Raw genomic sequence first — 15,631 nt, forward strand, 5'->3', positions numbered from 1 at the left:
TGTGTAAAACCACTTTGCTAAAAAAAAATCCCCCTAAAAATAATTCATAAAGAAAAAAACTCATTAAGCTTCTATGTAAAACTATTTGGTTAATGAAAATAAAAAATAAATAAAGTTCAAAATATAATTAATTATTAGATTATTAAATAATAAAAGAATATATATCTAAGGAAAATATGTCATAGGTTGAGATTTTGGTAATGGAGTAATCTATAACTATTTAAATAAATTTAATAAAAATTAATAATTTTTATAAAATTTATTTAAACAAATTATAGCCTATAACTATTTTCTTTAATTTTTGTTATTCAAAATAAAAGAAATATATAATTTAGTTTCCTTAAAATAAAAAAAATAATTTATTTTTAAAAAATAAATAAAAAATCCTTAATATATATTGCTTTAATTTAGATTTAATAAATAAGAAAACAAAACTAAAATTTAATATTAACATATTCAAAACAACAACAACATCATTCAATGAAAACAAAACAAACAAAAAACAAATCAACCAACTACAAAATCATGGTATATATATAAACAACAACAAACACTGCTTTTTGTAAAATTTAAGTTTAACATTTAAAAACAGAGGTAAATTATATAATATTAAACAAAAATCTACAACAACAACAATACATAAGGTAAAAGTAACATCAACAACCATTTATTAAAATCCAAAAAAAGTCATATGAAAAATTGAGGTAAACTAAAAAAATACACACACACACACAAAATCGTTTAAATAATAAAGTAACAAAACAAAACTAAAGTAAAGTAAAAAACCAAACCAAAAAAATAAAAATAAATTTTACCGAATTCAATAAAAAACAAACAAATACAAAAAGTAATAATGTTGATATGGAATTAAGTAATTCCAAAATAAAAAACAAACAAAAAACACAACAATTTATTTTGCGTTTTATTTCAGAAGGCTTAAACGAATGGTAGGTATTTTCAAGCTTCGGACACATATTTTAAATCAAAGAACAAATCATACTAGAAATTGTATAGACAAATTGGACGACGAGTCATACCGAATTGTTGAATTTTTATATAATACTAGCAGACCCGGCAAACGTTGTTTTGTCCTATCAGAATTGCATCAATTTAGCAAAACGAAAAGAAACTATATAGCGCGCCATCTGTAGAACGAACTTAAAATTAGACAGAAACACTCATCACGCCCCATAGAACAACTACATAAAATTTGGTCAAAATCGGTGCAGTAGTTCTTGAGTTATGTTGTAAAAACACAAAAAAGTAAATATTGCGCCATCTGTCGGATGAACTTCAAACTACACAGAAACACTCCTCACGCCCCATAGTGCCTGTACATATAATTTGGTCAAAATCGGTGCAGTAGTTTTTGAGTTTAGCGATCACGAACATACAAATTTTTATTTATATAGAGATTAATTCATTCATTCAAGCGTGAACCTAATTGTTAATTGTTTTTTATAGAGACCAATCAATAAGCGTAGTAGAAAAATATTTTCCAATGATCAATGAAAGAGTTTTCTTTTATATATAAAATATTTAAGACACCAATAGGAGCGCAATTAAAAAAAATAAGTTTTCCTAGGCACCAACTTGATTGTATTTTAATCAATGCCAACAAGGAGGTACATGTATTATTTTAACATATGATACGCTACACAACAACCACCGAACTCTAATTTTATGATGATCTATATTCCGTGCCTGGCCCATACTCGGTGGTATTTTCGTCCTCTTAATCGATTAGAGATCAAGAGCGCCTCATTCATACCCTGGCATATTTTATGAATCATGTTTTTTCTGGAGTAAACCATACAGCAAACATTTCTGGTCCATTCCGTCTCCTAAATATCATCTGATCATCACCGACGACCTGAACATCAGGTACTATTTCATAGCGATCCGCGTGACATTTTCGCTTTCTTGTGTGGTAATGGTAAAAATACGTAGACACCTGTAAATATTTGAGTACAAATCACACATCCGAGTACATACAACAATATAATTTGTATAATTTTCAAGTTCAACAACTCCTCTTGGATATACCATCAACTTCCCGGAATTCAAATGTTGTCATCTTTCACACAAATGTCTGGGTTCATTTAACCAGCTAAATATTGATCGACCTTCATCAACAATCAATATTCTTTGGCATGATCCCCTTCTCCATGCAACATATCGTCATGTTCGGATCATAATTGTGGCCTCTTGAGCGACCAGAAAAACAGAAAAAAATAAAGTTTTTGACTCATTTCAAATCCTAAATATTACCAAAAACAATAGGGGTCTTCTTTGGCCACAACACCACAGTGGGAAAAATACCGATATAGCGCGCAGAAAAAAATGAACGTGAAGAAAACTTTAAAACATTAATGCAGTTTTAAAGTAGAGTGTTGAGTGTACTTAAGTCCGTATAAAATAATCCGAATTAATAAGATAGAACGGAATAACGGTACATTTAAAATAGATATGTTTTCCAATGTTGAAAATTGTATTTTTTAGTTATAAAATTGCGATGGTCGTGTGCATTATGTGAATATATTTTTATAGAATTTTGTCCATTTTTGATATATAGTATTGGTATTTAATTAAATGGAAAAGTTATATAACCCATAAGTTATTTTAATGTAGGTGTTTCGGGCTAAAAATATATAAGGTCCGTTTTTTTTTTTAATTCCTTCAATTAAAATAGGGGTTTCGTTTGGAGTGCGGTCGAGTTCAGCGTTGATTTTTTTCATTTTTTTGTGTGTCTGTCTAGAACATCATACTAAATTTTTTCCTGCGACTCTCGGATTTATGGCATTTTTTTTTAAAAAATGCCAATTTGGTGTAGGAAGCTTTTTTAAGGTTTTGTTCAAATAAAATTAAAATTTTGTTGATATGATCAATTATATCATTATATTATTATTGGAATAGATAAGAAAAAAAAAACAAGTTCAAAATGTCCGTCCTAAGGTTTCAGAGTAATGGGTGTGAGTATGAAAATGAGGGTATTTAAGTAAGCTGCTCCAAACATTGATTTTAAACTCATACATTTATTCCAAATGTCTTTCTAAATTAAAATTGAAATTACAACGAAATCGGTTGTAAGAGTCTTTTCACATACCGCAGAAAAAGGGATTTATGCTATATCGGAATCACTACCCAATTATATGGAATTTGCGGTGCAACACCAAAAGTAATGAATGATTACAACAAAATTTCGTCATTAACACCAAACATCAACTCATACGAATACGGCCTGTCACCTTACATGCAAGGATTCGATGTTTAGAATGTATATTACACATTTCATACCGACTGGTTTTGAAAAAGTGGAAAATTAATAGCTCCGATCGGCCACTTTTCTAAGAAAGGAAGGCACGTATCATTAATGATTTGAAGGAAGAAATTCACATTATTGTTGACACACCTAAGTCAGTATCCGGAACAACAAACGATGGCAATATTGCTAGGCGTTTTTTTAGCCAACCTGGCTTGGCATCGTCGATAACTGGTGTTGATGAAAAATTAATTAAAAATTGTAGTATCATCCTTTCAACCATGGCCTGTGGAAATGCTATTAACGCAGAGTCATTTAAAAAACTTACTGAGGAAAAAACTTACGACAAGAACCGTAGAACCTTGGTTCTATGTGCCTTCAAGCATACACAAAATATTAGGGCATGGAGCTGATATAATTAAATGTGCAGCTTTGCCATAGGAATGAAGAAGCCATGGAATCCAGAAGTAAGGACTTTCGGAACTACAGGGAACTGTACACCAGAAAAATTAGTCGTCAGGAAACAATGAGGGGTCTTTTCAATAGGTTTGTATTTTCTTCTGATCCAAAAATATCATGTTTGTCTCGTAGTACATCTCTTAACCATCGATATAGTTAGCTACTATCTGAAGAAGTCCTTAAACTACTGGAGGATACAATGATACCAAATAATGAAGATCAAAACTCGGATTCTGAATGTGATTAGTATTTAATAAGTAATGCCAAAATTTTAGAAAATATGTATATAGTTTAATGTTTTAGATATATAATACTAACAATAATAAAGATACATATAATAACAATAGTGTTTGCTCTTAACCCACTCTTTACCCTCCAAATGTTTCAGAATTTTTAAAAGAAGCTCCCATTTTGGAAGTACTATTAGTTATAACAAAAATGTTGCTTATTAAAAAATGTTTAAAAAGCTTCAAAATCGTAATTTTCACGTAAAAATGTATGTTTGTTCTAAACAAAAAATTCGGCGCTTAGTGGGTTAACAAAAAAAAAATTGCGAAATTTTTTTTATAAAATAATTAAAATTGTCCATCTAAATATATTCTTATCCAAAATATCGATAAACAAACAGTAAAACATCTACTTTTATTTTCTGCGCGCTAGATCTGCATTTTTTCCCACTGTGAACCCATCTTACATGCACAGAGATCGATTCAGCCAGTCGAGATATGACGATCGGCATACTTAAAAGTGGGTCTAAGAACAATATTTTGCGGCTTTACAAACTCTTGGGTCAGCACAAAGTTATAATACCCTGACAATATAGTTGTGTAGGGTATAAATATCTCAGAATATTATTCGCATATTTTTGAAAATAACTGTATATAGTGGAAATATAGAAAAAAAGACGTTTAGTGGATTTATTATATTTTATACAGGTATATGGCCTGTACACCTTTTTGACAGTCAAAACTCTAAAAAATCGTAACTCTGACCATCCCTGTGAGAAATCAACTCCTTGCATTCGAAGATAATTATACACTGCACCATAAAGTGGAGTTTATATTTAATTTGTCATTCCGTTTGCAACAACTCGAAATATTTACCGAAGACCCCATTATATATATGGGCAATATTGCCAATTTTTTAATATTCCATTTTCAAAAAATCAGCGTTTTTGTTTTTGTTTTTGGTACACATATAGAGAAAAATGTTCTGACTCCGAAACCGTTCGCGATCAAATTTTTGGTTGATGCGCGCAAAAGTTATCGAGGTTTTAATTGTGGCCATAAGAAAAAAATCTTAAAACAACGCAGTTTATGATATTGACCAAAAACGTTGATATAGGTCTTCCTCCCTTAATTAAGAATATGGATATATTATAATAATAGCGCTAAAGTTGCACATCTTCGCGAAATATGAGAAAAATAAAAAATATAGCAAATTACATCAATATTTTCATTATATTAATGACATACATATACACACCTAAAAATTAATTTAAAAATATCTACATAATATAAACACCACGATGAATCAAATGATATCAAGTCCGTGTAGCGGTTTGTAAATCACAGCGACAACAAAACAAGATTTTGAGGAAAATATTGGTTTTTGGTTCGAAAAAGTAATGTCATCATATTTATTTTTTTTTTTTTTTTAATTTTATACAGGAAATATCAGAAAAAATGTTATTCTGCTATTTTACCCGAATTTCGCCGAAAATTTTACATATATAATAATAATAATCACTTTATTGTATAAGTATACGACTTGCGAATTATATCAAGACCCTTCCGATAAATCTTGGAGTTCTATAAATAGGAATAAATCTTAAAATAAAATAATATTATGAAATATACATTTTAAATTGCGTCTAAATCGCGTAATTTTCAAAATCATTTGTGGCGCATGCGGTTTCCAGGAAGTACTGAAGTTTATCTTCCTATCCATATATATTTTATGAAATTTCATTCGACGGCTATGATGTGCCACACGTTGCATTGAAGTACCCAAATAATCGTAAAACGCGAATAATTTCCGAAAACTCCATATGCCATTAACGCGCATCCAATTTCGGTGTGCACCCTAAAAAAATACATCGATCTATATCGATTTCAATGTGGTCCATTAAAAACCATGGATGTGCCAGCTCACACTATTTTTGAGATAAATTGGGTACATCTCTCTTTCGGCTGAAGTTTTTAAAGTTCTCTTTTCGAAAAAGATCCGTATGAGGTCGTTTATTGAAGCGGAAATGATCCACAGAAAACGCAAATAAATCCGTGATATTTTCAAAAACATTTTTTGTCAAATTTCGTGTTTTTGGAAGGCCAGTTCCCGCCGTTCTAATAGATGGATTTTCACGAAGAAGATTTTATATCATCCGAAACGTAAAAAAAACCCTTATTGATCGCGGGTACCCATATCATTCAGTTGACAGATCTAAAAATTTGGCCCGAAAAATAGGTTTTTTAGAAATTTGATCGCACAAAATGATCACCATCGGATGAGTATTGCTCTGAAGCTGTGCATGCTACATACACAAAATACATATCAAATTACGCAGATTCGCGACTACAATAATCGTATACTCGATTTTTAGAAATTCCTGTCTGCGTATTACAAAATAAGGTTTGGAGGTCAATATCATGAGCAGTTTGCAACGACAGATCAATTAACCCAAAACTATTCACTTTTTTTCATATACTTATATAATTCCCGATTAAAAAAATGGCAATATTGCCCATATATATATATATATATATATACATTCTTGATTGGAATAAAATTCTATGTCGATTTACGCATGTCCGTCTATTAAAATGAAAACGGTACCCCCAATATTCGGTAGTTTGGGAATTTTGAACAGATTGGCTGTAAGTTGTCATTTTGGGTTTTCATTTTATAGCTCATCTCCGTATCAAAATGTATTAATATTGGCCCAAGATTCAGCGGTGTATATGATCATAATTAGCATATATTTAGTCCATTGCTTTTAGTATCTCTAACTCACAATATCAAAAAATGAGTCGTTTATTATGAAAGTGGTTTAAGTCAATTTTTCCATTTTTGAGATATTTAAGTGTTTGTGTTTTATTTGTTTCAAAAAATTTGTTAAGTGGCATTAATTTTGTTTGTGGATTTGAGCCCTTAAACATGTTAGAATATACAACGTAATATATTTCGTAAACTTTACTAGAAACCCAGATGTGTATCAACTTACTTAAACGACATATCGACGCCTTCGAACCATAGTATGCTAAGTCGACTTAGCATGTTTTAAAGTTCTTTACGTTTTTAGATACTACGGTCCAATCCAAACCAAAGTTATAAGCAAAAATGTACTTAGCATGGCACGTACGATTAAAGAAACTTCCATACTTTGGAAGTTTCTACTGAAAAACTCAGTTTTCAGATTTAGCATACTATTCGGAGGCGTCGATATACATTAGAACTTTTTATCGGGTTAACCTACTATATGAGGATTTATTTGACATTGAAACTCACTGGGTTAACGAAATCCGGTTAAATCTAAACGTACTATAAAATAAGTTTCAAAATAAACGACTCAAGTGTCAATAAAATAAATGAAACAGCTGTGTTCATTCTGTTCAGTTGTGCAATAACAACCGTTGCATATTTGTAAACCGCAGTACTCGTAATTTATCCTCAACTGTTCAATATATATGGGGTGGCTATTTAGGTTGTTCACTCAATTGTAACACCAATTGTAATAACATTTCAACTCTCCCTATAGCTACCCAGTCTAAATTCAGTTTGTCTAATTATTAGTGAGGAATGTATGGCATTGTCCACCAAGGGCAGCGTTCGAAAATAAAGATTATGGTACGGGTCCATACTTTTCTGTACCGTACCAATGTGGATAGGTGCACTGTACCGGTACACAAACACTAAAAATATTTTTAGCGTTAATGTTTCGGAGCACAACGAAAATCGTAGCATACCGGCTGCGGTACACTAAAAATCGTAGTGTACCGACTGCGGTACATTAAAAATCGTTGTGTTCCACTGGTCGGAACACTAACAGTATTACACTACGAATTTCGTTGCGCTCCGGAACAGTAACACTAAAATATTTTTTAATGTTTGTGTACCGGAGCACTAACGCTAAAAATTTTTTATTCTATACCTTGTAACAAATCGAAGTTATTACGCTACCAACGACATCCTCTTATTTTTGGTGCCCTACTTCGTGGTTAACAAAACATTTTCGACGACTACAATAGGCGTGGATTTATTTAAGAATATTTTTTCAAGAACTACAATAGCCGTAGATTTTTTTAGGAATATATTTCAAGCACCAAGAAATATAATTAGAGTTGTGTAGTTCCGGAACGAACTAGTTCATTGGAACTTCCAATTAAGGAACATTACTTTCTCTGTTACCTGTTACTTTGTTTGATCCCGTGGATTTAAAAAAAAATATTTTCTTAAGAACAATCCATAAGGCCAAAAATTTCTGAGGAATATTTTTTTTTCAAGGACATCCACAATAATAAGCTCGATTTTTTAAAGAATATTTAAATGCGGATTTTTTAAAGAAATAGTGTCACAAGGAAGCATTGAGATGCTATTTCTATAGACTAGTTGAAAACAGTCATTTCATGTGAATAGAATATTCCTGCATGTTTTGATAACAATTCCTTCCATATCGCCTACGAATACATAATACATTTAGGTATTTCACTGATAGAATACTTTTACCTATATAGAATTTTTTCGGTAATCCATTGAGAGACAGAAAGTCTCTGTATGTCTGATATGTATAGGATGCATCTACAGGTCTTCTAGGAGGGGAAAATTTCTTCATGACTTCAAGCTCTTGTACGGAGAGACAACTTCTCCAAATATCCCATAGATATCATTTTTTTCGTTTATAGTGAGGTAGGCAGAGAGGGTCCGTCAGAAACAGTGACGTAAATGACATACATTTTCGACGTATATTACATACGTCAGAAACGTCGGAATCCCACCCAAAACCATTAGGTTTTTGACAAAATACCTATTTCCATTAATGAATTTGGAAATTACGTATGCTTTACTGAAATCAATATAAAATTTCAAAAATTTGTTCTCCAAAAAGTTTAGAATTTTGTATTAGTTCTAGTAAGGAACAGACAGATATATGTAAAAATAATATGTATTTTTGAAAATAACGGTATATGGTAATAATATTCGAATAAATGACGTTTTCTACATTTTATGCAGGTATATGACGTTTTCGACGTTTACACCTTTTTGACAGTCGAAAACCTAAAAATTCGTCATACGGACCATCCCTGAAGGTAGGTCCTCAGAGAAATCTTCAATATTTTTATGAGATCATCTTCTAACCGTCTTCTATGGAAATAAGGTCTGATCTGGTTCTTCCCTCAGTTGTTCTACTTATAGAACAAGTAGGCATATAATAGGCATCCCATTCAGATCCTTTATGGATCCCTGTGGATATTTAACGAATAGAATACCACATCAGGTCTTCTACGGATACAGGACTTTTAAATATATTCCACTGATATTGGAAATGAAAATCTAATGTATCATTTTTATTAACACTAGAATGCCGAAGGCGGTCATTTTGACCGCTTTCCAATTTCAAGTACAAAAGCAACTGTGCATTTAATGGCACTTTTTTAAATTTGGTGAATTTTTTATAGTAAACGTAATTCTATGAGGTACAAAGAGTCACCATATTTAAAAAAAAGTGTAATTAAATGCACAGTTGCTTTTGTACTTGAAATTGGAAAGCGGTCAAAATGACCGCCTTCGGCGTTCTTGTGTTAAAACAGGTTTAATGTAGATTTAGACTTAAAATCTAAAATAACGGAAAACAAGAATTTTTGAGATTTTGAAATTTTGTCAAGGTATTTTCCGTTAATTTTAAGGGAACATTTTCATCGTGTATCACCTGTCAAATGTTTGTTATGACATTTACCGGCATTACATATGATTGAAATCGGGGAAATTCCTTACATTGAACTACGCATGTCCTTATTTTCTATTCGCTCACTTTGTAAACACTTTCACTCTCAGTTTTTATTTGCCAAGGAACTAAACGAGAGAAACACACGAGAAATATGAAAAAAGAGGAAGAGAGGCGACAGTTTACCCTGACAACCAGTAATCAAACACATGATTCCCCTTTACTTTTCAGAGATATTCTGGCACAACACAGAGCCTTGACAGGACTGTGCCAAGCAACGTTTTAGTCACTCGAAAAAATAGGCAAAAAAAATACTTCTAATTTAAATTGTTTGTGTTGTTGTGTTTGTCATTCATTCACTCACTAACGGTAACTAAGAGGAAGGTCAAGATTTTATTAGTTAATACAATTTTTATTCTGTATTGTCGCCGTTGTTGCTAAATAACAGCAAGGATATTCGATTGCAAATAAATTGAGGTAAGTTTTGAAAAAAAGATCTCAACGTTTTTTTTCTTCGTTAGAAGTAAAGGAAAAATCATTAAACTATACTATATATACGACATATATAATCTGCATTTTTTATTTATTTGGCAAAAAATTCATTAGAACAAATGTCCTTGGTGGAAATTTTCCATTCTTCACATTGATGTTATACGACATGTCAGTGCATGAACTCTATAAATAATTGTCAATAAAATAATCGAAGTGAAAATATATTGTAAATGGAAAAACTCATCTATAGATATATATGTATGTATAAATTTAGTCATATACATATTTACACATAGGATTGTGTGTGTGTGTGTTTGTTTGCGTGTATGAGTGTTCACAGGACAACATTATATATCATATCTGTGTAGTTGTATGTAGATATGTGCACATGTATTACATAAAACGTTTTAGTCGGTTTCATATAAAAAAGGATTGCACATTGCAATTTGCGGAAAGTTGTTGAGATAATTTATCGAATTAATGTTTCCAATTGTATAGCAGCAATTTTCCTCATTAATGTGAGTTCTATACTGAATAGTGGAATTTTACAAGAAATTTTTCATTTGAGGAAATAAAGTTTGATTATTATAACAAAATTCAATACGCTGCTAAGCAATTAATCAATAAGAATCTTAGACAACATTTACTATTAGCTTTCGACAGGAAAATGAAAAATTGGAGATCTATTACAAATATTTGGTTTAAGTAATTTTATAATTAAAAATTTCTTTCAAAAGGCATTTCAAAATTTCTCGCCAAAGACGGTAAACACATATGTTCGTGATTTGTGGTATTAGTTTGCAGTTAAAGAAATCATTATGAAAAAGACGTTAAAGACTCGAAATAGAGAATATGTTTTACAAAAATGTTCATCATTCGCTTTGATTGAAGACGTGACATCTCAAAAATAACCTACAATAGCCAAAAATAAAACATTCAGAGTCAGCCGGAAAGAAATCATCACACCTAACATAAAAACTTGGCCTATGGCGAATTTGTGTTTCTGGATTCTTACTAGGCAAGGGCTTTAATTCGATATGAAATTGTCCACCCTCCAAAGTCTTATGATACAGTGTATTTAGGAAACCAACCCATACATTTTTATACCCTCCACCTTGTATGGAGTGGAGTTAATATGGATTTTCTTATATGTAGCCCATCGAAATAAAATTTTCTGACCCTAACAGTATAAAATGAGCTATATTGGTCCATAGTATTTTGAGCACGTGTTCCAACTGAATGAGCGCTATTTGAATGTATTGTATTGTCAATGGCAAAATCTCCTTGTCAAAATTTATTAATATTGATCCACTTTTAACAATAGCCCCCATAAACGTGTACTATACGATCACTATTACGACCAATGGGAGTATTGTAACTTTTTCTTTTTAATTTAATAGTCAAAAAAGCAGATTTCTAAAATCACTTAAATGCCTCAACGTGCACTGCATTAAAATGGAGCAATGTTATATTTACTCGAATACGGGATCAACGCTAATCTTATAATGAAACAAAAGTACTATTGTTTTTTTAACGCATATTCAAAACAGCTCAATTAAAGTAAAAATAAAAAGTAAAACAATGTTAACTGATAAAAAGAAGATTAAAAATTCTCAAAATATTTTGTTTTTGCAAATTCATTCGGATATAAGAAAATAAGTTTTTTATTCACAAAACTTTTTAAACCCTTTACCACACTGTGGTACAGGGTATTATGTCTTTGTCAATATGTTTGTAACCGGCAAAAGGAAACGAGATAGAAACATGGTTCCTTTTGAGAATATGCATAGAATCACTTTCTGAGTCAATTTTTGCATGATCGTCCGTCATATTCAAAACTCAAAATAGCTATTACTAGCGCTATAATAAAACGGAGATTAAAATCTGTAGTGTACCGAGGTACCTTTATTTGGGGGATACCCTGAAACTTGGGTATCCCCCAAATAATAAAATACTAATATACCGATATATCCCGTTTGCAATACCAAACATCCTAGGAGTGCTAGTAATGTGTGTGTGCATATTGAGATCACTATCGTGATTTCAACAGACAGACGGACAAACATATATCGACATATTCACAAATGATTACACATATTTGTTTTCTTTGCATACTTGTCAAATCACATTGAAATAGGTTTAATAGTCGCGAAAAAAGAGAGCACGAATAAAATAAATTTATTTTTGAATTGCCACAAAATGTTTTTTTCGGTTTTAGATTTTTTAGTATGGTTAAGGGAATACGGTTTTGTATAGATCTTCTAAAACATGTGACGATTTCTTTTAAAAATTCCTATAGGTTATTGTTAAATATCCTTCGATTCCTCTGTTAAGAGTTTTGACTTTAAAAATGACCAAATATATTGCAGTTACAGTATATGAAAATGATCAATATTAGCAAGTGAAAAAGCATTAAGTTCGGCGGGGCCGAAATGAAAATATAGGGAACATACCAAAAAGTGGACCTATATCGGCATTTCTAAAAACGGATTATGTAAACCATAATACAAATATACCCTCAGCCTTATGGCTAATAAGGGTGTATACACTTTAACACGGTGAAAATGTGCCTCATCGAAATATTCCGTTTCAGAAAATTTAGATTTCATCCAAACTTTGCCCATCTTATTATTTCTTCCAAACTTAGTTCACATTGGAAGATGGGGAATATCGGTCCACTCCTTCTGGAACCTCCACACAGGGGCTAGTTCATTATCAAACCTTACGGCGGCTATAGTTCATTATCAAACCTTACGTTCTAATTTTTTATCTCGCTATCCTTCGCAGGTGAAATGATTACAACAGAATCTTAGAACCAAAGTCAAAACGCGGAACAAATCAGATAACTATTTTAATATAAACCAGTAAGGAAAGTAGTAAAGACGGACTGGGCCGACTATATGGTACCCTTCACCACTTTGAGTATATTCTGAATATGTATCCTAACAGACGTAGCCTTTTCAAAGGAATATTGACATGAAATTGAACGAACTTAAATATGCTACCTTTATCTATAAATAAACCGACTAACATAAATTCTAACACATGCCATATTAATTTTTATTAGGCCGTTTTATCAATCGGCCTAGGTATGGTTCTTTAGTGAATCATTTACTTAAAATCGGACGAACGTATATATAGAAGCTATATGTAAATCTGAACCAATTTCAAGAAAACTTGACACACAAAAGGTTATAGTAACTTCAGTACATTATACAAAATTGTGTGCCGGTCGGCCAATCTTTGGGTCTTTAGTGCACAATTTAAATTAAATAGGTCGCAAATATATATTGGAGCTATATGTAAATTTGAACCGATTTTCACGAAACTTGGCACAAATTTCGTTCAAATCGAAAGATATATAGGGACTTTGGAGCCCCATTTACCTTAGATCGGACGGATATATATATATATATATATATCTGACCCGATTCACGAAACTTAGCACACATCATTCTGGACCTAATTCATTTACCTTAGATCGGACGGAAATATATATAAATCTGACCCGATTCACGAAACTTAGCACACATCATTCTGGACCTAATTCAGTACCCTATGCCAAATTTCGTTTAAATCGAAAGATAAATAGGGACTTTGGTGCCCCATTTACCTTAAAACATAATATTCTGTACCACAGTTTGGTGAAGGGTATAAAAAGGGGGTTATATGAGGACTACCCTAAGGACTACCCTGGTTTCTATTATCAAATCGATTTAGAATGGATAGTTTTGCGATACTTTAAAGATGTGGGTAAATACCCAAGTATTTACCCAAAAATTGGGTATAAACTCATTAACTGCGGAACCACTTGACATAGGCGGCCAAAATTTCGCATACATGTTTTTAATGTCAACGCAAATATGGAAATCCAAAATTGTTTTGATATAGCCCCCACATAACCATATCTCCTGATTTAAGGTATTTTTTGTATAATTGTCTGCAATTTGGCACAGAGTGTCGGCTGTTATTTGGCACAAATTGTTCTCTTTAGGTACCAAATGACCATGCAAATATTTATGTATGTAGGTCCACGTTTTCTGGTAGCCCCCATACAATGGTACCCCTATTTTGATATTTACCCAAAAATTGGATATAAACTCATTAACTGCCGAACCACATATATGCGGCCAAAATTTGGCTCAGATGGTTTTTATATCAATACAAATACTGGTATGGGAAATGGGGTCTCTGAGTCCAAGTTCTGATATAGCCCTCATATAACCGTACCTCCCGATTTTATTATATATATGTAAACTAGCATAAGCCCGATATGTCGTTAGCGGAATTTTTGTATAGTTAAATTGGATAAACTTAATTAAGCTACACAATATATATTATTTATATATTGAATATTTAGCATAAATTTGAAATATTTCAAATAATGATAGGTCCTATATCTTATTATTTTTAAGAAAATCTCAGATTTTACTCCGCATATCTTTCGAACAGAGACGTTGATGTTTTCATTCTACTAAATCGAGTACAACTTACTTATGTTTATATTTTCGGAAAGTGTACTTTTATTTTCTCGATCCTCCCGATGGACCAATGCAAATAGTACGTTTTTTAAATTTTTTGGTCCTTTAGGTTATTTCATGTTAATGGTAAAACATGTAGTACGTTTTGGTACTTGTGTACCCTTATAATACGAATTTGTAATATAATATTTTGCACAGCGCATCATTTATTATACAGAGACCTGCGTTTATAGGGAAGATTTCCATTAAAATTGCAGAAATTTATTTACGTGTTACAAAATCCACATTGGAAAAAATGTCGGTATTCCAATATATCCTCGACATAAAGATCCCGCCCATTATTCATTACATCGAAAGTATGGTTCAAAACATCATTAGAAATAAATATCAGTACTTGCAGAAATTTTAGAAACATTTCCGTTTAAAAATGCCAACTATTTCGTACTTGTGGTGTTCAGTGGCTTGTTTGCATAGTCTCACTTATTTGTGTATGAAGTCTCGTCCGGATTTCACTATATCGGAAGTTTAAACCATAGTTCAAAGAAAAATTCGGATATCTGTCACTAACCATCCTGTTTTGTACTTTCTAATACGAATTTTCGAAAATGAAAAAAATTTGAAATGTTATAGCTAAATAAACATAAAAAATTGAGGACTCCACCTCTACTCGTTCTGTCGTATACAATATTTAGTACATTAAGCACGAATGTCCAACAAAATTGCGAAAGTCATTGTTTTTCACAGAAAAACCTTGTACCAAATTCTATATCCACCCGTAACGCCTTATACAATGTTTTGTACTTTTTACTACATTTTAGAACTTATTTCTGGAAAATATTTATGTATAAATGTTTATTGACATAGTTGCAGATAAGTATTTTATAACAGGAGTACAATATTGAGTAATTGCTAGTACCGTGAGTAGAATTTACTAACTTTTTGGCGTATTACATTTGTTTATAGAGCATATAACCAAAAGAATAAAAATTTACAATG

The sequence above is a fragment of the Musca vetustissima genome, unplaced genomic scaffold (assembly GCF_032173495.1).
Source record: "Musca vetustissima isolate MV318-11 ecotype Yass unplaced genomic scaffold, APGP_CSIRO_Mvet_v1 utg4395, whole genome shotgun sequence".
Classification (NCBI taxonomy): Eukaryota; Metazoa; Arthropoda; class Insecta; order Diptera; family Muscidae; genus Musca; species Musca vetustissima.